The sequence below is a fragment of the Stegostoma tigrinum genome, chromosome 5 (assembly GCF_030684315.1).
Source record: "Stegostoma tigrinum isolate sSteTig4 chromosome 5, sSteTig4.hap1, whole genome shotgun sequence".
NCBI lineage: Eukaryota > Metazoa > Chordata > Chondrichthyes > Orectolobiformes > Stegostomatidae > Stegostoma > Stegostoma tigrinum.
In genome coordinates this window covers 62,160,655-62,182,943 of record NC_081358.1, presented here as the reverse complement: position 1 = coordinate 62,182,943, position 22,289 = coordinate 62,160,655, and positions in this window count along the sequence as shown.

The following is a 22,289-nucleotide window of genomic DNA, read 5'->3' as shown; positions in this document are numbered from 1 at the left end:
TAGGGGAGTCCAAAACTAGAGAGCTCAGTTTTAAGGTGAGAGGGGAAACGTTTAAAAAGAACCTAAGGGGCAACATTTTCATGCAGAGGGTGGTGCATGTATGGAATGAACTGCCAGGGAAAGGTTAAAGGACAAACAACAGTACAGCATAGTACACTCTTCGGTCCTCCAAGCTTGTGCTGACACATTTTGCCGTTCCATACGTAAACTGCCTTCACTTACAGGATCAGTATCCCTCTATTCCCTTCCAATTCATGTATTCATCCAGGTGCTCCTTGAATGCTGCTAGATATGGTGAATGCTGGTACATTTACATTTAAAACTCATCTGGATGAGAATGTGATTAGAAAGGTTTTAGACGGATATGGGTCAAAGATTGGCAATTAGAACTAGATTAATTTAGGAAATCTGGTCGGCATGGACGAGTTCAACCAAAGTGCCTGTTTCCACGCAGTACACCTCTACTCTATAACTCTACTATGTGTAGGCCTAACCTGCTCAATTTCATCTCATAAGATAAGTAGTTCATCTCTGGAATTAATTGAGTTGAACCTTCGCTGAACTTGCTCCAAAGCAATGACATGTATGCAATCATATCTCTAATATTAAATTTGTCACACAGCATTATTTTACCTGCCATTTATGTGTAATGTGATTATTTATTTTTCATTTTAATTCTCTACTTTCAAATGTTATTTTTTTCCCTAGCTTTAATGATTTTAATCTGTCTGTATCATAATGTTGCTTCAATCTGTTACAAAGTAGGCTCATGTCTCCAATATAACAATGCTTTTTATTTTCTTTACTCTAAAGACTTTTAAGTTATGCAAATGTAACAGCAGTGTCATTTTATTGCTGATCAGAGGGTTTTTGCAATGTCAAAAAAAGTGATGGAAAACATCATCATTAAAAAAGTTGTCAGTTACCCACTTGCATGGAGGTAAAATAAATGATTCCCTACCTTTCACAGCTTCAATAAATAACCCTTTGCATTGTTTTCCAAAATAAAACCTGATGCAAGCGGCTTTAAAAAATTCTTTCTACCTGCAAAATGGGTTAAATTATGGATATTCTGCTTTCATTGGGGCCTCAATAGTCTTCGCACCATCTTATTGTGTTAGACTTTCTGTTTAGGCTCTGAAATTGCTGCTTCAAAGAAGAGAAAAGAACAAAGAACAGAGAAAATTACAGCACAGAAACAGGCCCTTCGGCCCTCCAAGCCTGCGCCGATCGAGATCCTCTGTCTAATCTGTCATCTGTTTTCTAAGGGTCTGTGTCCATTTGGTCCCTGCCCATCCATGTACTTGTCCAAATATATCTTAAAAGACGCTAACGTGTCTGCGTCTACCACCTCCGCTGGCAACGCGTTCCAGGCACCCACCACCCTCTGTGTAAAGAACTTTCCACGCATATCTCACTTAAACTTTCCTCCTCTCACTTTGAACTCATGACCCCTAGTAATTGAGTCCCCGACTCTGGGAAAAAGCTTTTTGCTATCCACCCTGTCTATACTCCTCATGATTTTGTAGACCTCAATCAGTTCCCCCCTCAATCTCCATCTTTCTAATGAAAATAATCCGAATCTACTCAACCTCTCTTCATAGCTAGCACCCTCCATACCAGGCAACATACTGGTGAACCTCCTCTGTACCCTCTCCAAAGCATCCACATCCTTTTGGTAATGTGACGACCAGAACTGTACACAGTACTCCAAATGTGGCCGAACCAAAGTCCTATACAACTGCAACATGACCTGCCAACTCTTGTACTCAATAGCCCGTCCAATGAAGGAAAGCATGCCATATGCCTTCTTGACCACCCTATTGACCTGCGTTGTCACCTTCAGGGAACAATGGACCTGAACACCCTGATCTCTCTGTTCATCAATTTTCCCTAGGACTTTTCCATTTACTGTATAGTTCGCCCTTGAGTTAGATCTTCCAAAATGCATCACCTTGCATTTGCCCGGAATGAACTCCATCTGCCATTTATCTGCCCAGCTCTCCAGTCTATCTATATTCTGCTGTAATCTCTGACAGTCCCCTTCACTATCTGCTGCTCCACCAATCTTAGTGTCATCTGCAAACTTGCTGATCAGACCACCTACACCTTCCTCCAAATCATTTACATATATCACAAACAACAGGTTTCCCAGCACAGACCCCTGTGGAACACCACTGGTCACAGGTCTCCAATTTAAGAAACTCCCTACTACTACTACTCTCTGTCTCCTGTTGCCTAGCCAGTTTTTTATCCATCTAGCTAGCACACCCTGGACCTCATGTGACTTCACTTTCTCCATCAGCCTGCCATGGGGAACCTTATCAAACGCCGTCCTGAAGTCCATGTATATGACATCTACAGCCTTTCCCTCATCAATCAACTTTGTCACGTCCATGGGGCCCTCCTTCAGTACGGCTGTGATATCGTCTTTGACCGGTATTGCAACTCCTCCACCCCTTTTACCTCCCTCTCTATCCCGCCTGAAGCATTGAGATCCTGCAACAACTAGTTGCCAATCATGCCCTTCCCTCAACCAAGTCTCAGTAATAGTAATAACATCATACTCACAGGTACCGATCCAAGCCCTAAGCTCATCTGCCTTATATACTACACTTCTCGCATTAAAACAAATGCACCTCAGACCACCTGTCCCTTTGTGTTCATCATCTGCTCCCCAACTACTATTCCCTTTATTCACACTGACTCCATTATCTAGTCCCTACAGGCTTTCGTTACTACCTCTTTTCTGTCCAGTATTTGGTTCCCATCCCCCTGCCACATTAGTTTAAACCCTCCCCCACAGCATTAGCAAAAGCCCCCCTAAGGACATTGGTTCCAGCCCGGCTGAGGTGTAGACCATCCAATTTGTAATAGTCCCACCTTCCCCAGAACCGGTTCCAATGTCCCAAAAATCTGATCCCCTCCTTCCTACACCATCTCTCAAGCCACGCATTCATCCTGGCTATTCTTTCATTTCCGCACTGACTAGCACGTGGCACTGGTAGCAATCCTGAGATTACTACCTTCGAGGTCCTACTTTTTAACTTGGTTCCTAACTCCCTAAATTCTGCTTGTAGGACCTCATCCCGTTTTCTGCCTATATCATTGGTGCCTATATGCACCACGACAACTGGCTGTTCACCCTCCCCCTTCAGAATGTTCTGCAGCCGATTGGAGACATCCCTGACCCGTGCACTGGGAGACAACATACCATTCAGGAGTCTCGTTTTCGACCGCAGAACTGCCTATCTACTCCCCTTACAATTGAATCCCCAATGACTATCGCCCTTCCACTCTTTTTCCCACCCTTCTATACGGCAGAGCCAGCCACGGTGCCATGAACCTGGCTACTGCTGCTTTCCCCTGGTGAGCCATCTCCCCCAACCGTATCCAAAACGGAATACCTGTTTTGGAGGGAGATGACCGCAGGGGACATCTGCACTGCCTTCCTGCTCTTCCTTTGCCTTTTGGTCACTCATTTGCTTTCTCCCTCAGCAATCCTAATCTGTGGTGTGACCAACTTGCTAAACGTGCTATCCACGACCCCCTCAGCATCGCGTATGCTCCAAAGTGAGCCTTAATTCTAAATTCACAACATTGCTGGTGTTGAAACGTTTATATTACTTCAATGCCACTGGATTTTCCTATTGTAGCCAGTACGATAGCAATGTTTGTTGTGAGCTATAACTTGTGTTTTTAACTTCTAACCTTCTTGGTCTATTTTGCATCATTTAGGGCTAGCCCAATGTTCAGCAGATGACTACCTGACTGAGTAATTATTCAACCCTTAATGTCTTTAAAGCTGAAAATGTACAGTATTTCTCCTGGGTCCATTGGAATTCACACTGTTGTCACTTTGTACAATTAGACAATAAGGCCTATCACTGATCATCATGTTGGATGTGTTAAAATGCCAACCATTACCAGCTTTTGGCTGAGGTACGTTGCTACTGTCATCCTTTTATATTTCTGGCTGTACTACTAGCAGTAGTAAGTCTTCTTGATGAAAGGCTCTTGTCTTAAGCAAGGCCGCAACAGGTTAAATTGGTAAATTAGACACTGTTACTAAAACTACCAGGAGACCTGTGGATATAAGATTGCACCACATAAGATCTAACATATTCTGCCTTCCCCATCTAAGTCCTTATAATTTCATCAGATTAGGTGGTGTTTAATGCAGTCTCCAACATCACTCCTTTCAGGACGATTATCTTGCGCAACATTCCTTAGGCTCAAAGTGAAAGTCAATAAATTGGGTCTTTGGTGCCCTGATTTAATCCAGTGCATTCTTATCTCTTAAATAAGTGAACAGTCTTCGGCTTTGTTTGAAATTTGTTGGCACACCAAGACAATTTACTCAGTTAAGCCTTATCGTATTAATTGAGGAGAATATGAGAATCTTTCAAACTATTATAGAGTAAAGCTTATAACATGCCCTTACACAAAGAGGCTTGATAAATTCAGAAAGCTCCTCCGTCAGAACATTAGAAGTGATCTTATGCTTTAAGACTTGTAAGGTTTTAATGGCAATTATTTTGCTTACAGTGTTTCCTCCTTCAGACAATCTACACTAACTATGTGACCTAACAAGGAATCTATCTGACATTTATATTGGTGTTACTCAACACAGATGAATATGTTTACGCTTGCTTAAGGATAATGAGCTGGCTTTGCTGCAAGTTCTCATCTTGAGATGAACTAGGATCTTCCCATACTACAGCAGCTAAGAACTACCAACACTTGCCAAGTGCATGGACCACCAATCAAAGAACGTGGCTTGAAAAGGATTTCATTGTAGCTCATTTATGAGGAAAACCGTAGGATGGGGAAAGTTTTACATTGTGACCAATTTTACTCTCCGTTTCTTATCATGTCATATTAAGTACAGGGTGAGACTGGTTGCTGGGGTCAGGTGCTGGAACCAGTGTTGGACATTGTCCTGTCTGTTTCCCAGTAGGTGGATTGGCTTATATTTGCTCCTTGATTACAAGTCAAAGCTGATTAGAACAACATACTCAAAATGATTTGTTATTTTCAATTAAAAGTTTCAGCTGAAGTCTCCACCCCAGTTTTTGTTGATCAAGCTGCAAAATGATTCCAACTCCTTCCATTTCTTGGAGCTTCCTTTCTGTCATTTAAAGGATCTGTCCCATTACAGTTATTTGTGTAATTAAAATGTACGCACATTCTAGATGTTTAGAGACATGTACCATTTTACCCCATGGTTACTGAACTGCTAATGCAGTTTAAGGCACTAGATTTGCATAGAGAAATTGAAAACAGTGAATACATTCTTCTTTCTTCTAATGAGAATATTGCAAAACCAAACACTTTCACTCTATGGACAAAATCAATTTTATTCTGACAAATTAATTTAATATCAGTTTGGAGCCAAACTCTAATTTAAAGGTTAAAAGAGTCTGTGTTAGACTACCCTCACCAAGATAGGACCTAATCCTGAAACTTCTGTCTCCAACACACATTGATGCTGTAAATCCCTCTGAGATTAATGCCTTTTGTGCCCAGATTACACATTTAATCAGGTTTACAACCCAAATTACAGTCAAATCCTGTACTTTCTGGCTTGTTTTATGTTTTTTTTTACCACACTCCAAACAATAAACAAAGTCCAAACTAATTAAAAAAGGAAGCATTAACCCATAACAAGGACACATTCCAAAAAAATTGACCATTGTTGACTGACAATAGTTATTAACACTTATGACTCTTAGAGTATTAATTAAAAGCAAAACAATTTTCAATGGCAAATTTTCGTCACTGTGGATTCTTAAAGTCCAGACAAATGTTCATAGTCATACATTCAATATAAAAGGCATTGACTATATACAAAAACATAGCTTGTATATAAAAAATGCATTAAACATAACATTAAATCCAACAAAGAATGGATTGAATTTGAAACTGTTCATGCAGTAACAGTAAAAGGGTGCAAGCAGCAGTCCATTCATCCAACTGTGCAGTAGCCGTGGGCTTCCCTTCCTTTGCTGTGCTGTCTTTCCTGGCACATCGTGCCTTTGCTGGCAGATGCACTGGATTGTGTGGAATTGAGCCATGCAGATCTGATGCAAACCATACCCTGCATAGTGTTCACTGTCTAAGATGTGAAGTGATGATTCAGTTGCTGTCATTGGTCTCAAATGCTACAGCATGGACATGTAAGGTTAAAAACAATAGCAAGCAATCTGCATTCTTACTCTTGTGTAATAAATACAGCTATAAAGTGCCCAATGTGTAGTCTTTGATTGAGGCCAGGATAAAGTCTGGGTGCTGTACCTTCTCAGCGTTAACTCACGCGTTCATTGTCAAGGCTGATGTCATTATTATGAACTGGGTAGTCAGCTGCTGTAGCATTATGCCACGAATCAGCTAAGGAGGAGGAAAATTTGTGAGGTATTAAATCTAGTTCAAAGGAAGACAAATCCTTGGTATAAATCTTAAATTCCAGAGGCCAAATTGTATGCAGATAATGTTAACAATGCAGAAGCAAAGCTGTGCAGAAGCAATACTGAGTACATTGGTTGATGCTGACCTTGTTCTAATTAATGGCTGTGGGACTATTTGGATTTTGTATATTGTAACAGAATATATGTTGTATATTGTAACAGAAATTACAAGAAAACTGTGGCTTAAATGTAATGTAACTAATAATCTAGGGTCCCAAGTGTTTTGGCAACATGGCTTCAAATCGTGCTATTGCAAGTGGTAAAATGAATTCAATAAAATCTGCAATTGTCTAATTGTACCTATTGTTGAATGTGGTAGAAATTCATCTGGTCAGGTAATATATTTTAGGAATGGAAATCTTATCTACACATAACTCCAGACCCTCGGCAATGTTGTTGTCTCTAAACTGGCCTGTGAAGTGGCCTGGCAAGTCATTCCATTCAAGGGCAAGAAGGAATGAAAAATAATTTCTGGCTAGCCAGTGATGCCCACAGCCCATTAACAGTGTTTGTTCTCATCCACCTGTTGAAAGGAAGAGTCTACCCTCCAAACTATTAGGTCTCCAGTACGTCTATCCTAATATACAGTCAAAGAATTATTGAATGGTTACAGGCTATTCCATACATCATGTCTGTACTAGTTCTCTCCAAGGGTAACTCACATAGCCTCATTCTGCTCTTTTTCCCCTGTTAGTCTGTAAATTTCTCTTCAGACAATGATCCAATTTTCTTTCAAAAGCCTTGATTGAAGCTGCCTCCCCCACATTCTCAAGCGGCATAACATTGAACCTAACCACTCAGTGAAAGAGATTTTCCTTGTGTTGTATTTTCTTTTGGCAATCATTTTATATCTGTGCCCTCTGCTTCTTGATCATTCTGCTCACCACAAATTTCCCCTATCTACCCTGGCCAGAGACTACCTCTGACTTTTCTTAATCACTAAGGAGAGGAGCCTCAGCTTCTTCAGTCCAAACACCAATCTGCACTTCCCCATCCCTGAAGCCTTTCATGTGAATCTTTTCTACATCCTTTCAAATATTTTCCCATCCTTCATAAAGAGTGGTGCACAGAATTTATCACAATACTCAATTTAAGGACAAACAAGTCTTTTATACAGGTGTAAGATTACGGGCAGTTCTCCTATAACACGATGGTTGTGTTCTTGTGAGAGCTCACATGATAAAAAATTGCACTACAAAAATCACCATAGAAAATCATGTTACAGTGAAATCACGACAGAAAATCATTATACTGTACAGACTAAAGTTCACATTATCCAGACAGTGTCCGCTATTCATCATTCACGTTACAGCCAGTCCACATTCACGGAACACACATTATAGCAGAAATACCTGTACTCACTTGCTTTTGCATCTTATTACAATATGAAATCCAGAGTCTGGTATGTTATTTTAACCACTTTCTCAATCTGTCCAGCCTCCTCCATCAATATGCCACTTGGTCCCTCTGCTTTGGCACTCATTCAGAATTGTACCTTATTATTTTATATTATCTCATCCTGTTTTTCCTATCAAAATAAATCACTTCTCACTTCCTCTGTATTACATTGCATCTGCATTTTGTCAGCCCAGTGAACCAACACATTTATTTCGTTGAACAAAATGTAGAGGTAGACAGTTGTCAGGTGTTTAGTGCTCCTGCCTCCATCCACCTGAGACCAGTCAGGGTCACAGGAACTAGATAATCAGCTTTAAAGGTATAGACTGGAGATTTCATCACCTGCGCCTGATGAGGAGAGTTATAAGGAAGATCCTTCTCATCTTCGGACCAATCTTGGGCCTCGTCCCACTGCTTTGAAAATTGGTGGCCTACTTTCCAGCCCAGTGTTCCGTCTTGCTTAGGTATTTATCATAGGGGTAGTGGCTTTGTAGTATAACACAGGTTTATAATCAAGAACCTCAGGCTAATCAAGAACCTCAGGGTGGCACGGTGGCGCAGTGGTTAGCACTGTTGCCTCACAGCACCAGGGACCTGGGTTCAATTCCAGCCTGGGGCGACTGTCTGTGTGGAGTTTGCATGTTCTCCCCATGTCGGTGTGGGTTTCCTCTGGGTGCTCTGGTTTCCTCCCACAGTCCATAGATATGCAGGTTAGGTGGATTGGCCATTTTAAATTGCCCATAGTGTTCAGGGAGGTGTACATTAGGTGGGTTATAGGGTGATGGGTCTGGGTGGGATGCTCTGAGGTTTGGTGTGGACTTGTTGGGCCGGGGCCTGTTTCCCCACTGTAGGGATTCTAATGCTAATTCTAATGTTCTAAGGAGGCTGGATCCAACCTCACCATGGCAGATGGTGAAATTTGATTTCAATAAAAATCTGGGACAAAGTATTTGTTTAATGGTAACTAGGAAAATATGCTCAGTTGTTCAAACCAATCTGGTTAAATAGTGTCCTTAAGAGGAGGAAGCTAGTCTGGCCACTTGTGACTCCAGACCCCTAGCAATGATGTTGGCTTTTGACTGTCTTCTGGGCAATTAGATTGGGCAATAAGTCTGGCTTATTCAGTGACATCCACATCCCATGAATGAATATTAAATATCTTCGACAGCATGCATAAACTATATATTTTCATATACACAAGCCTTTGTTTATTAGATTTTGGATTTATTGTACCATGCGCTTAGTATAGATATACATGAGTACAGAGAAAAGTACACATAGTCACCGTTTCCTGGTGCCATCTTGGTTTCAAAACCAGAATTAAAAATTTTACAGTCAAAAGGTAAAGGAAAAGAAATGGTCCAGATCTCCAAAGCCAAAATCCCATCTCCATTAATGTGCCTGGAACACCCAAGGTAAGAAATGTGCCATACCTGTCAGCATCTCTGAGCTCATATCTTTTTGGTGCTTAATGAATTATTCTGATAAATTCATACCACATTTGGCAACCTATTTGCATTAATTGAGTGAACTCTTGAGGAATGGTAAATTGAATCATGAATGTAACAAGACATTCCTGTGGTATGAAAGTAAATGATTGATGATGCAATGTTTGTATGTTATGCTTAATCCAAAAAACTGCATGTGACACTTCTCCATGCGGAGTAGATGCTGTAATCTTTCATGCGCTGGATCAACTATTTGGTGATGAGCTACCATTTGTAATTGTGTCTTGCACCCTCAATGCCAGTGAATGAAATCACGCTCGAGTGGAATGTGCAGTATTGACTGTGATTTTTGGGAATGGAAAGCTTCATCAGTACTTGTGTAGTCAGTTTCACAACTGGAACTGACCATAAACCACTAACACCTATTTTGAATCGAAAAGCTCCAGTCACTTGAACAGACTATCTTTGTTATGCTAATATGATGTCTAGATTACCATCCCCATCAGCAGTACAGACCAAAGAAAGGAATATATTTTTCTTTTTACATGCAATTCCCAGCCACAGTCCCTACAAGTTGTTCTACTAATATGCACAGGGGATATTTAGTTGAACAACTTGTAGGGACCCCATTGGCAAGTGTATATGGCTATATCCCAAATAGATGGCCAAACAGAGACTGCATTCAGAAATCAAGCCATTTATTATATGTAGGGAGAGGTAGTAGAAACTGCAAATGCTGGAGAATCTGAGCTAACAAGGTGTAGAGCTGGATGAACACAGCAGTCCAAGCAGCATCAGAGGAGCAGGAAGGCTGACATTTCAGGCCTAGACCCTTCATCAGAAATTTTCTTTTTCTCTAAAGAAGAGTCTACACCCGAAACGTCAGCCTTCCTGCTCCTCTGATACTGCTTGGCCTGCTGTGTTCATCCAGCTCTATACCTTATTATCTCTACTCAATTTAGGAGCAAGTTATCAGTTGATAAATGATTTTTAGTTGCACAGCAATAAGTTGAATTCCAGAAAGGTGCGGATTGCAGATGCTACACGACATGCATGATCAGCAATGTAGGATGTGTCTCGTGAGAAACAGTCTTTAGTGTCCAGGGTTAGACAAGGACATAGAAGACAACGTGTGGAGTTTGTTGAGCTGTAAGAATAGAAGCTGTCATCGGTACTTTGCGACAATGGAAATGGCCAACAAGCAAATTACAGTTTTATCTGAATGTTAAAGGCAACAGTTATTCACTGTAACTGAAAGAGCCTAGATATATTTTTAGCTCATTTACTGCTTGTAGCTAGCCAGAGAAAATTTTGTCTCTCAACAGCCTACAGTTTGTTTCAGAACAATTTTCAGAATTCATGAGAATTAACAAGAAAATACATAATGGGATTTTGCCAAATCATCTTGCTTAGAAAGGACTCACATTGTGCACAGTAGCAGTTATCAAGTTACTTTATTCATTCATGGAATGTGGGCATCACTGACTGGCCAGCATTTATTTCGACTCTCTGGTTGCCTTTGAGAAGGTGGTGGTGAACTGCTTTCTTGAACCACTACATTTCATGTGCTTTAGGTAGACCCATAAAGCTGTCACAAAGGAAATTCCAGGATTTTGATCTGATGACACTAAAGGAATGGTTGTGTACTTCCAAGTCAGAATAGCATTTGGCTTGGAGGGGAACTTGCAAACGATTGTGTTCTCATGTTTCTGCTGACCTTGTCCTTTATGTGATAATTGTTGTAGGTTAGGAAGACCCTGTTGAAGGAACCTCGGTGAATTTCTGCCATATGTCTTGGTGCAGGGAGTGAATATTTGGTGGATCTTGTGCTAATCAAGTCAGCGTCTTTGTCCTAGATGCTGTCAGGTTTTCTCAGTGTTGTTGGAGTTGCTCCTGACTTGTGCCTTGGTGGTGAACAGGATTTTGCAAGTGAATTACACACTGCAGTTTCCTGACCTCTGATTCGCTTTTGTAACCATTGTATTTATATGGCTAGTCCATTTCTGTTTTACCTATAAATGAATCACAAATTGCTGAACTTTATGTTCATTTATCAGAACCCACTTAGCATTACTACTGGCAGAATATCAGCTGAACTGTTTCTTAGATAACAGTCTAGAATTAGGTTTTCAATGTTGAAGCATAATTGAGCACAGTCAGTGTTTGAAAAACAATGCAAACAGAGAGTTGCTATGAGTAGAGCTAGGGAGCAAAGTCTTAAATTGAAACAGAAGCTAAAGATGAATTCATAGCATAAAAAGAAGTTGAAATGACTACCAGAAAGAGTTGTCAAAACATGGGCCTAGATTTTTGTCAATGGAAAGGTTAGGTTTATAAACATCGATCATATTCTATCTTCTGAGATTCACAAGGAAGAAGTTGGGAAGAAGCAAATGAGTCTGACAAATTAAATAGTTGAGTTGCTTTTAGAGTACCAATAGTTAATCCAACACAAGTTGTAATTGAAAGCCAAACCAGAGTAAACTAAATTGGCTATTAGAACTATGCTTGCTCTGGTATTTCAGCCCCAAAATGTCATAGCGTTCTCCAGTTGGAATTAATAAAATTTGATCTCTGATCCAAAAATGACTGTGATAAAGACACAGTTGTGTGGAAATATACCATCAAACATGGAACAGATGACAATTAATTGTGCTTTAATCCAACACTGTTAACAAATCACAACCATCAGACTCAGAAAGCTTAGTTGAAAATGGACTAACTTCTGCAGGAAAAGCTCAGACCACAGAAATGTTACCAAGCAACAGCAAACGTGTCGAGAATTTCTGTTTCCTCGTAATAATCAGACCCTTGGGTAATTTCCTAACCGTTTCTCACTTGCATCCAAGTATCATTGTCATAATTCGTAATATTTCAAGTATTTTGTTGGCAAGAAACCATGACACATTAGATTCCAATAAGTATATCAGCATTGATATAGAATAGCCATCCAGTCAGGAATACCTTTAACAGCTTTTCAGAAAGCTGTAAACCAAAACCATATTTATCACCAAAATGTTATTGATTTCAATACTGTTCTAGATTTAAAGGCAGTATCTCACTTCTGTTGAGATTTCTAAAATAGTTCCATATTCTTTGTTCATCCTCTCACTCCCAAAAATGACCTAAACCTCCCCAGTGTTGTTTGTCAGTTTCACTGTCTTATCTCAAACAATCTTCACTTGTATTTGATTTTTAAAGATTTTGAAAACTACATTGTTTTGAAGGAATTTGTAAAGCAAAAGCCTGAAGTAAAAATTAAACATACACTATATAATCTATTCAATGGGATTTACAAATGCTGCTATGCTCCTGAGCAGACCCTGTGCCTGCTAATATTAGCTGTAGATCTGCATGAAAATTAGTGCAATTGATAGAAAATCAGCCCCTTGGAGCCATGATCAGACTTTGGGTTTCAAATTTGACAGCATTCAGCAGAGGTTGTGTGATCTGTGCAATATTTCAATAAAAGGACCCATCAGCACAGAGGGAAGGATCTGCTTGATGCCTCTCCCCAAAACTCATGAAACACAGTGCTAACACCGCTCACATTTACTTAACATTAGTTCTTCAAAGTCATGTCTTCAACGTGCTTGTAGTATTTCTTCCTCTCTGACACTATTAAAGCCTTCTGATTCTGGAGCTTGTTTGTCACTCATCTCTATGCACCTTTCTCAGGACCTCTCCCCAGCAATGACAGCTTGCAAACTACCAACAATAGCACTTCAGCTGTTATTGGCTTCTTTCTCCTACATTAACTTGCTTCTGAGTCAATTTTACTCTCTTTTTCTCAATACAGAAAACACCTTAATAATTATCCCCCAAGATGGCTTGCTGGTTATTGACTTGAAATCACATAACTTCACATCAATGCTGTTTGAACACATATGATTGGCCATTTTGGGAACTGGTTAAATAATTAAATTTTTGTTGTTATTGTAACAAAAGGCACAATGCATTTTTAGTATCTGTGCCAAGGAAGCTCATGTCAAACTGTAGATTTCTGATGTGACTCATTGCAGCATGATGACAATCTATTTGTAGACAAACTTGCTCTGCATTTTAGAACAGATAGTACTGATGCAATAGGACTTAACTAACAGAAAATTAGTACCACACGCCATTTTATTTTAGGCACCTCAATCTTCTCAAAATACACCCTGAAAGTATTTTTATTCATTTACAAGGTGCGGTCATCACTGATGTAACTTTAATTAAAAAGCTGCCAGCACCAGCGAGGAAAGGCCACCATCATATAATAGGCCCATAAACTAAATGTTATATGGTATGACATCGCTTAAAGTACAGGTATTTGTGTAAAGGTAGGGCTGTATGGATTATATTTTAATATGCTACATCTGGGATCTGTAAATAGGATCAGAATCAACCAATATACCATTAGTGACACAGTGAACCTTACCTGCCACAGTTACAGAACCTTTTTTATGCATACACAAAAACTGTATGGAATATAGACAGATTCTAATATATTCTCATGTCAGATTGGTAAGTGGCTTAGATAAGAACTTGCAGGTTGTGATAATATCACATAACAGCCACCTTACCAATGCAAATGATAGTTCTTGGGGTTTGGAAATGACTGCCATTGAGGTGGTAAAGGGTGTGAATGTTGAAGATGTCAAATGTATGACAATTAAATAGGCTGACTTCTCCTGGATGGTGCCAAGCTTTACAAGTATTGTTGGAGCCATTTTTAAACATTTTTTAATTCATTCACAGGATGTAATATCCCTTTGGCAGCCACAGATACATCTCTGTGCCTCTGACCAGAGAATCCTCCGTCACAAATGATTCCTTGGAACCTGATGTATGCCTCCTTACAGTACAGATAGTCTCAGTGCCAGAAACTCATCTGTCAGTGCTACATTTCCCTGAAAATCCATCACTTCCAACATTTTCCAAAACAGCACACTTATATTTTTCAAAAGCGCATACTTGAAAGTGTAATCACAGGTAGAAATGGTAGTGAAGAAAGTGTTTGATATAGGGTGGCACGGTGGCTCACTGTTTAGCAATGCTGCCTCTCAGCGCTAGTGACCCGGGTTTGATTCCAGCTTCAGGCGACTGTCTGTGTGGAGTTTGCACATTGTCTACGTGGATTTCCTCCAGGTGCTCCAGTTTCCTCCCACATTCGGCGGATTGTCTATGCTAAAATGCCCATAATGCCAGTGATGTTTAGGTTAGGTGAGTTAGACAAGGGAAATGCAGGGGTGGAAGAATTGTCTGGGTGGGATGGTCTTTGGAAGGGAGGTGTGGACCTGTTGGGGCCGAATGGCTTGTTTCCACACTGTAGGGTTTCTATGATGACTTGTCTTTATTCGTCAGTGCATTGAGTATAGAAGTGGGAGGTCATGTTGTACAGGACATCGATTAGGCCACTTTTGCAATATTGTTGTTCTATCCTGGTCTCTTTGCAAGAGGAAAGATGTTATTAAACTTGAAATAGTTCAGAAAAGATTTACAAGGATGTTGCTAAGGTTGGAGGGTTTGAGCTATAGTAGGAGGCTGAATAGGCTGGGCCTTTTCTTCCCTGCAGCGTCTGAGGCTGAGGTGGGACCTTATGGAAGTTTATAAAGTCATCCCTGTGCCCCTGTGCTAGTGAGGCCAGAAATAGGAAGATAATAGAGTTGAATCATGGTTAAAGAGTTGGTATAGGAGAGAGGGCTTCATTTGGATCTCTTCCAGGGCAGAAGGGCCTACACAAGAAGAATGTGTTGCATCCAAGCTGAATGGGCACCAATATCCTTGCAGGGAGGTTTCCTAGTGTCAGTTGGGAAGGTTTAAATTCATGTGTCAGGTTACGGGAACAAGGGGCGTAGGTCAGCATGCAGACGGATTGAGGAAAAGGCCGAGATGAAGTCAAGTAGAGCAGGTCAACCCTGGGTAATGAAAATTGTGGGACAGGCCATCTGAAGTTTATTTATTTTAATGCTTGAGATATGACAGGTAAGGCAGATGATATTAGAGGCTGGATCAGAACATGGAAGTATGATGTTGTAAATAATTGTGCCACTTGGGAGGGTTTAAACTATAGTGGCAGGGGCACAGGAACCAGAACAGTAGGTCAGAAGTAAAATGACCAAAATGAAGTCAGAGATTGAGGCTAACAACAGCAACAGGACAAACAGATAGGAAGAAATTATTGAGCATAGTAGGACTTATAGTCTAAGCTGTATTTGTATTAATGTGAACAGTATGACAAGTAAGAAAAATGAACCAGGATGTTGCCTGGTATGGAGGGTGCTAGCTATGAAGAGAGGTTGAATAAATTAGGATTATTTTCAGTAGAAAGACGGAGATTGAGGGGGGACCTGATTGAGGTCTACAAAATCATGAGGGATATAGACAGGGTGGATAGCAAAAAGCTTTTTCCCAGAGTGGGGGACCCAATTACTAGGGGTCATGAGTTCAAAGTGAGAGGAGGAAAGTTTAAGGGAGATATGCATGGAAAGTTCTTTACACAGAGGGTGGTGGGCGCCTGGAACGTGTTGCCAGCAGAGGTGGTAGACGCAGACACGTTAGTGTCTTTTAAAATATATTTGGACAGGTACATGGATGGGCAGGGACCAAATGGACACAGATGGTTAGAAAATAGATGACAGGTTAGACAGAGGATCTTGATCGGCGCAGGCTTGGAGGGCCGAAGGGCCTGCTCCTGTGCTGTAGGTTTCTTTGTTTCTTTGAACTTAGAGCTTGGATTAATAGATATAACTATGATATTGTAGTTATTTGCAGAGACTTAGCAGTGACAGGGATAAGACTATGGCGATAAAACTCGATGGATTTTGTTGACTACTGGAACCTTGATTGGGGTTGTTCACCTGGACCAATCAGAAAGCCCTGGCTGACAAATATAAATAGGGGATTTAGAATCTCATCAGTTCGGGGGACTGACTGTAAGCTGGCTGGCCACACCTAGTGTACTGTGCACAGTTAATAAAATATGACTTGGTGATGAGGTACTGGCCTCTGTACAGTTATTTCAGACAGGCAGCCTAATATTCTGGGATTTAGTTGCTTCAGGTATGATATAGAGGTATGTAAATTGGTGAGGGAGCTGTAATACTGATTTGGGAGAATATCACAGGTACACTCATAGAATCATAGAACCATAGATCCCTACAGTGTGGAAACAGGCCCTTTGGCCTAACAAGTCCACACTGAACCTCACAGCATCCCACCCAGACCCATCTCTCTATAATGCATGTAATGTACACCTCCCTGAACACTACAGGCAATTTGACATGGCCAATCCACCTACACTACACATCTTGGACTGTGGAGAAAACCAGAGCATCCGGAGGAAACCCATGCGGACATGTGGAGAATGTGCAAACTCCACATAGGCAGTCACCCGAGGCTGGAATTGAACCAGGGTCCCTGGCGCTGAGGCAGCAGTGCTAATGAATGTGCCACTGTGCTGTCCCACTGAGGGAGGGCTCGCCCAGAAATACCATCTGGGTAGATCTCAGGAATAGGAAGGATGCTACACTTTGATAGGTTGTATTATAGGCCTGCTAATTGCCAATGGGTGATTAAAGACAGATATGTGGACATATGTTGTGGTTGATTATATATTCCCCTATATTGATTGGGATTGCTTAATGCCAGGGCTTAGATGCGGGGAATTTGTTCGGTATGTCTAGGACAGTTTTTTGAAACAATATATAAATAGTTCAACTAGGGAAGCGACATACAAGACCTGGTACGGGGGAATACCCTGACCAAGTGATCGAAGTTTTAGAGCATTTCTGGAACAGTGATCATAGTTCAGTACGTTTTAATTTACTTATGGATAAGGATACGAGTAGATCTTGGGTGGAAGTACAAAATTGGGATAAGGCTAACTACCACAATATTAGATTAGATTACCTACAGTGTGGAAACAGGCCCTGTGGCCTAACAAGTCCACACTGCCCTTTGAAGCATCCCTCCCAGACCCATCCCTCTATAATCCACACACCCTTGAACACTATGGGCAATTTAGCATGGCCAATCCACCTAGTCTACACATCTTTGGACTGTGGGAGGAAACTGGAGCGCCTTGAGGAAACCCACACAGACACGGGGAAAACGTGCAAACTCCACACAGACAGTCACCCAAGGGTGGAATCTAACCCAGGTCCCTGGTGCTGTGAGGCCGTAGTGCTAACCACTGAGCCACCGTGCCACTGTAAAGCCCCATATTAGACATGAACTGAGGAATGTTGATTGAGGATAAATCCACATGCGGCATGTGGAATCCTTTAAAGGCCAATTAGTTAGAGTTCAGAACCAGTACATTCCTGTGAAAATGAAGGGTAAGAGTGGCATGATTCAGGAACTTTAGATGACAACAGAAATTGAGTGCGTAGTCAAAAAGGAAAAGGAGGCATAGGTAAGGTATGGTGACTGAAGACAGACAGAGCTCTCGAAGAATGAAAAGTTAGCAGGAAAGAACTCAAACAAAGAATGAAGAGGTCTTAAAAGGACAGTGAAATGTCTTTGACAAAGAGGGTCAGAAGTCACACGACACCAGGTTATAGTCCAACAGGTTTGTTTGAAATTACAAGCTTTGTCAGCACTGCTCCTTCATCAGGTAAAGTGGAGGGAAGTGCACAGGCACAGAATATATAGATGGGCTCCACTTCACCTGATGAAGGAGCAGCACTCCAAAAGCTTGTGATTTCAAGTAAACCTGTTGGACTATAATCTAGCATTGCATGACTTCTGACTTTGTTCACACCAGTCCAAAACTGGCACCTCCACATCACTTTGACAAACAGGATTAAGGAAATTTCAAAGGTTTTTTTTTGCATATACAAGGATGAAGAGGATCATTGGTGAAAGGCTAGATCGGCTCAAAGACAAAGGACTGAATTTATGCATGCAGCTGGAGGAAGTGGGCAAGGTCCTTAATAAATACTTTGCATTGTTATTTGCAAAGGAGAAGGACATGGTGGGTATTGAGTCTTGGGAAGGTTGTGCTGATATTCTGGGGCATGTCAATAGCAAAAAGGAGAGGTTGTTGGGCTGGGCCAAAATAGACTGGGCCTTCCTGAGGGCCTGGGACTTAGCTGGGGTAGAATTTGTTAGGTACATCCAAGAGATCTTCTTGAAATGATATATAGATAAGCCAATTAAGGAAGGAGCTTGAATGAGCCTGGCCAGGTGATCAAAGATTCAGAGGGATATCTAGGCATATCGGTCCATAGTTCATTAAAAATTAAACTGACAATTCCATAAATTTTAAGATAGTTATGGATAGAAATAAAACTGATCCATGGGTAAAAGGTCTCAACGAGCGCAGGTCCAATTGTAACAGTATTAGACAAGAATTGGAGAAATTAGATTGAGGGTAGCTGTTTGATCTACATCTATATCTGACATGTGAGAGACTTTTAAAGGCCAGTTGATCACATATCAGGATCAGCATTTTCCTATGAGAATGAAAGATAAGGATGGCAAGATTTGGGACCCCTGAAAGGAAAGAGATATCAAATTTTAGTGAAAAAGAGAAAAAAAAAGCCCTTGAGAAATATCAAGAATGCAGGAACAAAAACTTAAACAAGGATTTAGGATGGCTAAAAAGGACCACGAAATATCCTTGGCAAGAAGAATTCAGAGATTGCAAGGCATTTTGTACCTATATGAGGAGCAAGAGGATAGGGAAAGGATCGGTCCACTCAAAGACAAAGGATGGAAAAGACCAGAGCAAGTGGGTAAGGTCATCAATGAGTACTTCCCATAAATATTCACCAAGGAGAAGAACATGGATAATGATAAGGCCAAGCGCAGATATGTTGATACTCCCAGGCATGTTGATATTATGCAAGACGAGGTGTTGGATGCCTTGAAAAACATTTAGGTTGATAAGCCCCCTGTGCCTGAAGGAATCTATCCCAGGATAGTGAAGGAGAGAAGGGAGAAGATAGCTGGAACCTTGACTGAGGTTCTTGTATCCTTTTTAGCCGCAGTGAGATCCCAAAAGACTGGAAAATAGCCAATGTTATTCCTTTGTTCAAGAAGGATTACAGAGATAATCGAGGATTATAGACTGGTGAGCCTTACATCAGTGGTCGGAAAATTATTGGTCAAAATTCTTTGGGAAGGGATTTACTCGCATTTGGAAGAATATTGACTTATTACAGATATTCAGCATGGCTTTGTGTGACGAGGTCTTTTCTTACAAATTTGATTGAATTTTTCGAGAGTGATGAACATAGTTGATGAGAGTAGGGCAGTGGATGCTGTCTGCACAGATTTTACTAAAACATTTGACAAGGTCACTCAGGGTCGACTGGTCCAAAGGTTAAGTCACACAGAATCCATGGTGAGTTGGTAAGTTGGATACAAAATTGGTCATGTACAGCAGACGCTAGTGGAAGAATGTCTCTCTGACTGGAAGTCTGTGACCGGTGCTGTTCTGCGTGAATCAACACTGGAACTTCTGTAGTTTGTATTATATATAAATGATTTGGATGAAAAAATGGGTGGCCTAATTAGTATGTTTGCAGACAATGCAAAAATTGGTGGAGCTTTGGATAATGAGGAAAGGTTGTCAAAGGATATAGATCAGTAGGAAATATAGGCAGAAAAACAGCAGATGGAGTTTAATCTGGACAAGTGCGAAGTGATGCATTTCTTTTGGAGGTCAAAGGCAAGAGGAAAATATACAGTAAATGGCAGGACTTTAGGACTATTTAGGGCAGCAAGGTGACTCAGTGGTTAGCACTGCTGCCTCACAGCACTAGGGACCCAGGCTCAATTCTATCCTTGGGTGACAATCTATGTGGTGTTTGCACATTCTTCCAATGTATGCATGCGTTTTCTCTGGGTGCATCTGTTTCGTCTCACTGACCAAAGATGAGCAGGCTAGGTGGATTGGCCAGGGGAAATGTAGTGATATAGGGATAAGGTTGGGATCTGGTTCTGGGTGGGGTGCTTTTTGAAGGATTGGTGCTGGCTCGATAGGCCGAATGTCCTCTTTCCTCACTTTAGGAATTCTATGATTCTTTAATATACAGAAGGATCTTGGGCTGCAAGCTGGATAAGGTGACAAAGAAAGCATTTAGCATGCTTGCCTTCATCAGTCAGGACATTGAGTGTAAAAATTGGCAAGTCATGTTGCAATGTATAAAACTTTAGTTCGGCCAAACTGCCAAACTACTTTAAATGCAGTTCTGGTCATCACACTATTGAAACAATATGATAGTTTTGGAGAGGTTGTAAAAGAGATTTACCAGAATTTTAAGATAATAAAATGTGAGGCTGGATGAACACAGCAGGCCAAGCAGCATCTCAGGAGCACAAAAGCTGACGTTTCGGGCCTAGACCCTTCATCAGAGAGGGGGATGGGGGGAGGGAACTGGAATAAATAGGGAGAGAGGGGGAGGTGGACCGAAGATGGAGAGTAAAGAAGATAGGTGGAGAGGGTGTAGGTGGGGAGGTAGGGAGGGGATAGGTCAGTCCAGGGAAGACGGACAGGTCAAGGAGGTGGGATGAGGTTAGTAGGTAGCTGGGGGTGCGGCTTGGGGTGGGAGGAAGGGATGGGTGAGAGGAAGAACCGGTTAGGGAGGCAGTAACCTGTCTCTGCCTCCCTAACCGGTTCTTCCTCTCACCCATCCCTTCCTCCCACCCCAAGCCGCACCCCCAGCTACCTACTAACCTCATCCCACCTCCTTGACCTGTCCGTCTTCCCTGGACTCACCTATCCCCTCCCTACCTCCCCACCTACACCCTCTCCACCTATCTTCTTTACTCTCCATCTTCGGTCCGCCTCCCCCTCTCTCCCTATTTATTCCAGTTCCCTCCCCCCATCCCCCTCTCTGATGAAGGGTCTAGGCCCGAAACGTCAGCTTTTGTGCTCCTGAGATGCTGTTTGGCCTGCTGTATTCATCCAGCCTCACATTTTATTATCTTGGAATCTCCAGCATCTGCAGTTCCCATTATCTCTCTCTTTACCAGAATTTTGCCTGGTTTTGGTGTAGTAGCTAGAGGAAGAGCTTGGACAAACTTGGATTATTTTGGCTGAAGCATTGGAGATTAATGGGCAACCTGTTAGAGGCAAATAAAATTATGACAGGCAAGGATACAGTGGATAGTCAGAGTCTTTTTACCAAGGTGGAAATGTCAAATACTAGGAGGCACAGATTTGAGGTGAGAGGAGGACATTTAAAGGAGTGTGCAAGGCAAGATTTTCCACAGAGAGTAGCAGGTGCTTGGAACCAGGGGAGGTAGTGGAAGCAGACATGATAGCAATGTTTAAGAAGCATTTAGACATTACATCAACAGGCATGGAATAGAGGGATACAGACTATGTGGGAGTAAATGAGAAGTCTAGTACAGTCAACGCAGGGTTAGTGGACCAAAGAGCTGGATGTAAGTTTGCTCGCTGAGCTGGAAGGTTCGTTTTAAGACGTTTCGTCACCATTCTAGGTAAAGTCTTCGGTGAGCCTTCGGTGAAGTGCTAGTGTTATGTCCCGCTTTCTATTAAGTGTTTAGGTTTGCTTGGTTGGTGATGTCATTTCCTGTGTCGATGTCATTTCCCATGTTGGTGATGTCATTTCCTGTTCTTTTTCTCAGAGGGTGGTAGATGGGCTCCAAATCAACGTGTTTGTTGATGGAGTTCCGGTTGGAATGCCATGCTTATAGGAATTCTCGTACGTGTCTCTGTTTGGCTTGTCCTAGGATGGATGTGTTATCCCAATCAAAGTGGTGTCCTTCCTTATCTGTATGTAAGGATACTAGTGATAGTGGGTCATGTCTTTTTGTGGCTAGTTGATGTTCATCTATCCTGGTGGCTAGCTTTCTGCCTGTTTGTCCAATGTAGTGCTTGTCACAGTTCTTTGTACGATATTTTGTAAATGACGTTCGTTTTGCTTGTTGTCTGTATAGGGCCTTTTAAGTTCATCAGCTGCTGTTTTAATGTGTTGGTGTATTTGTGGGCTACCATGATGCCAAGAGGTCTGAGTAG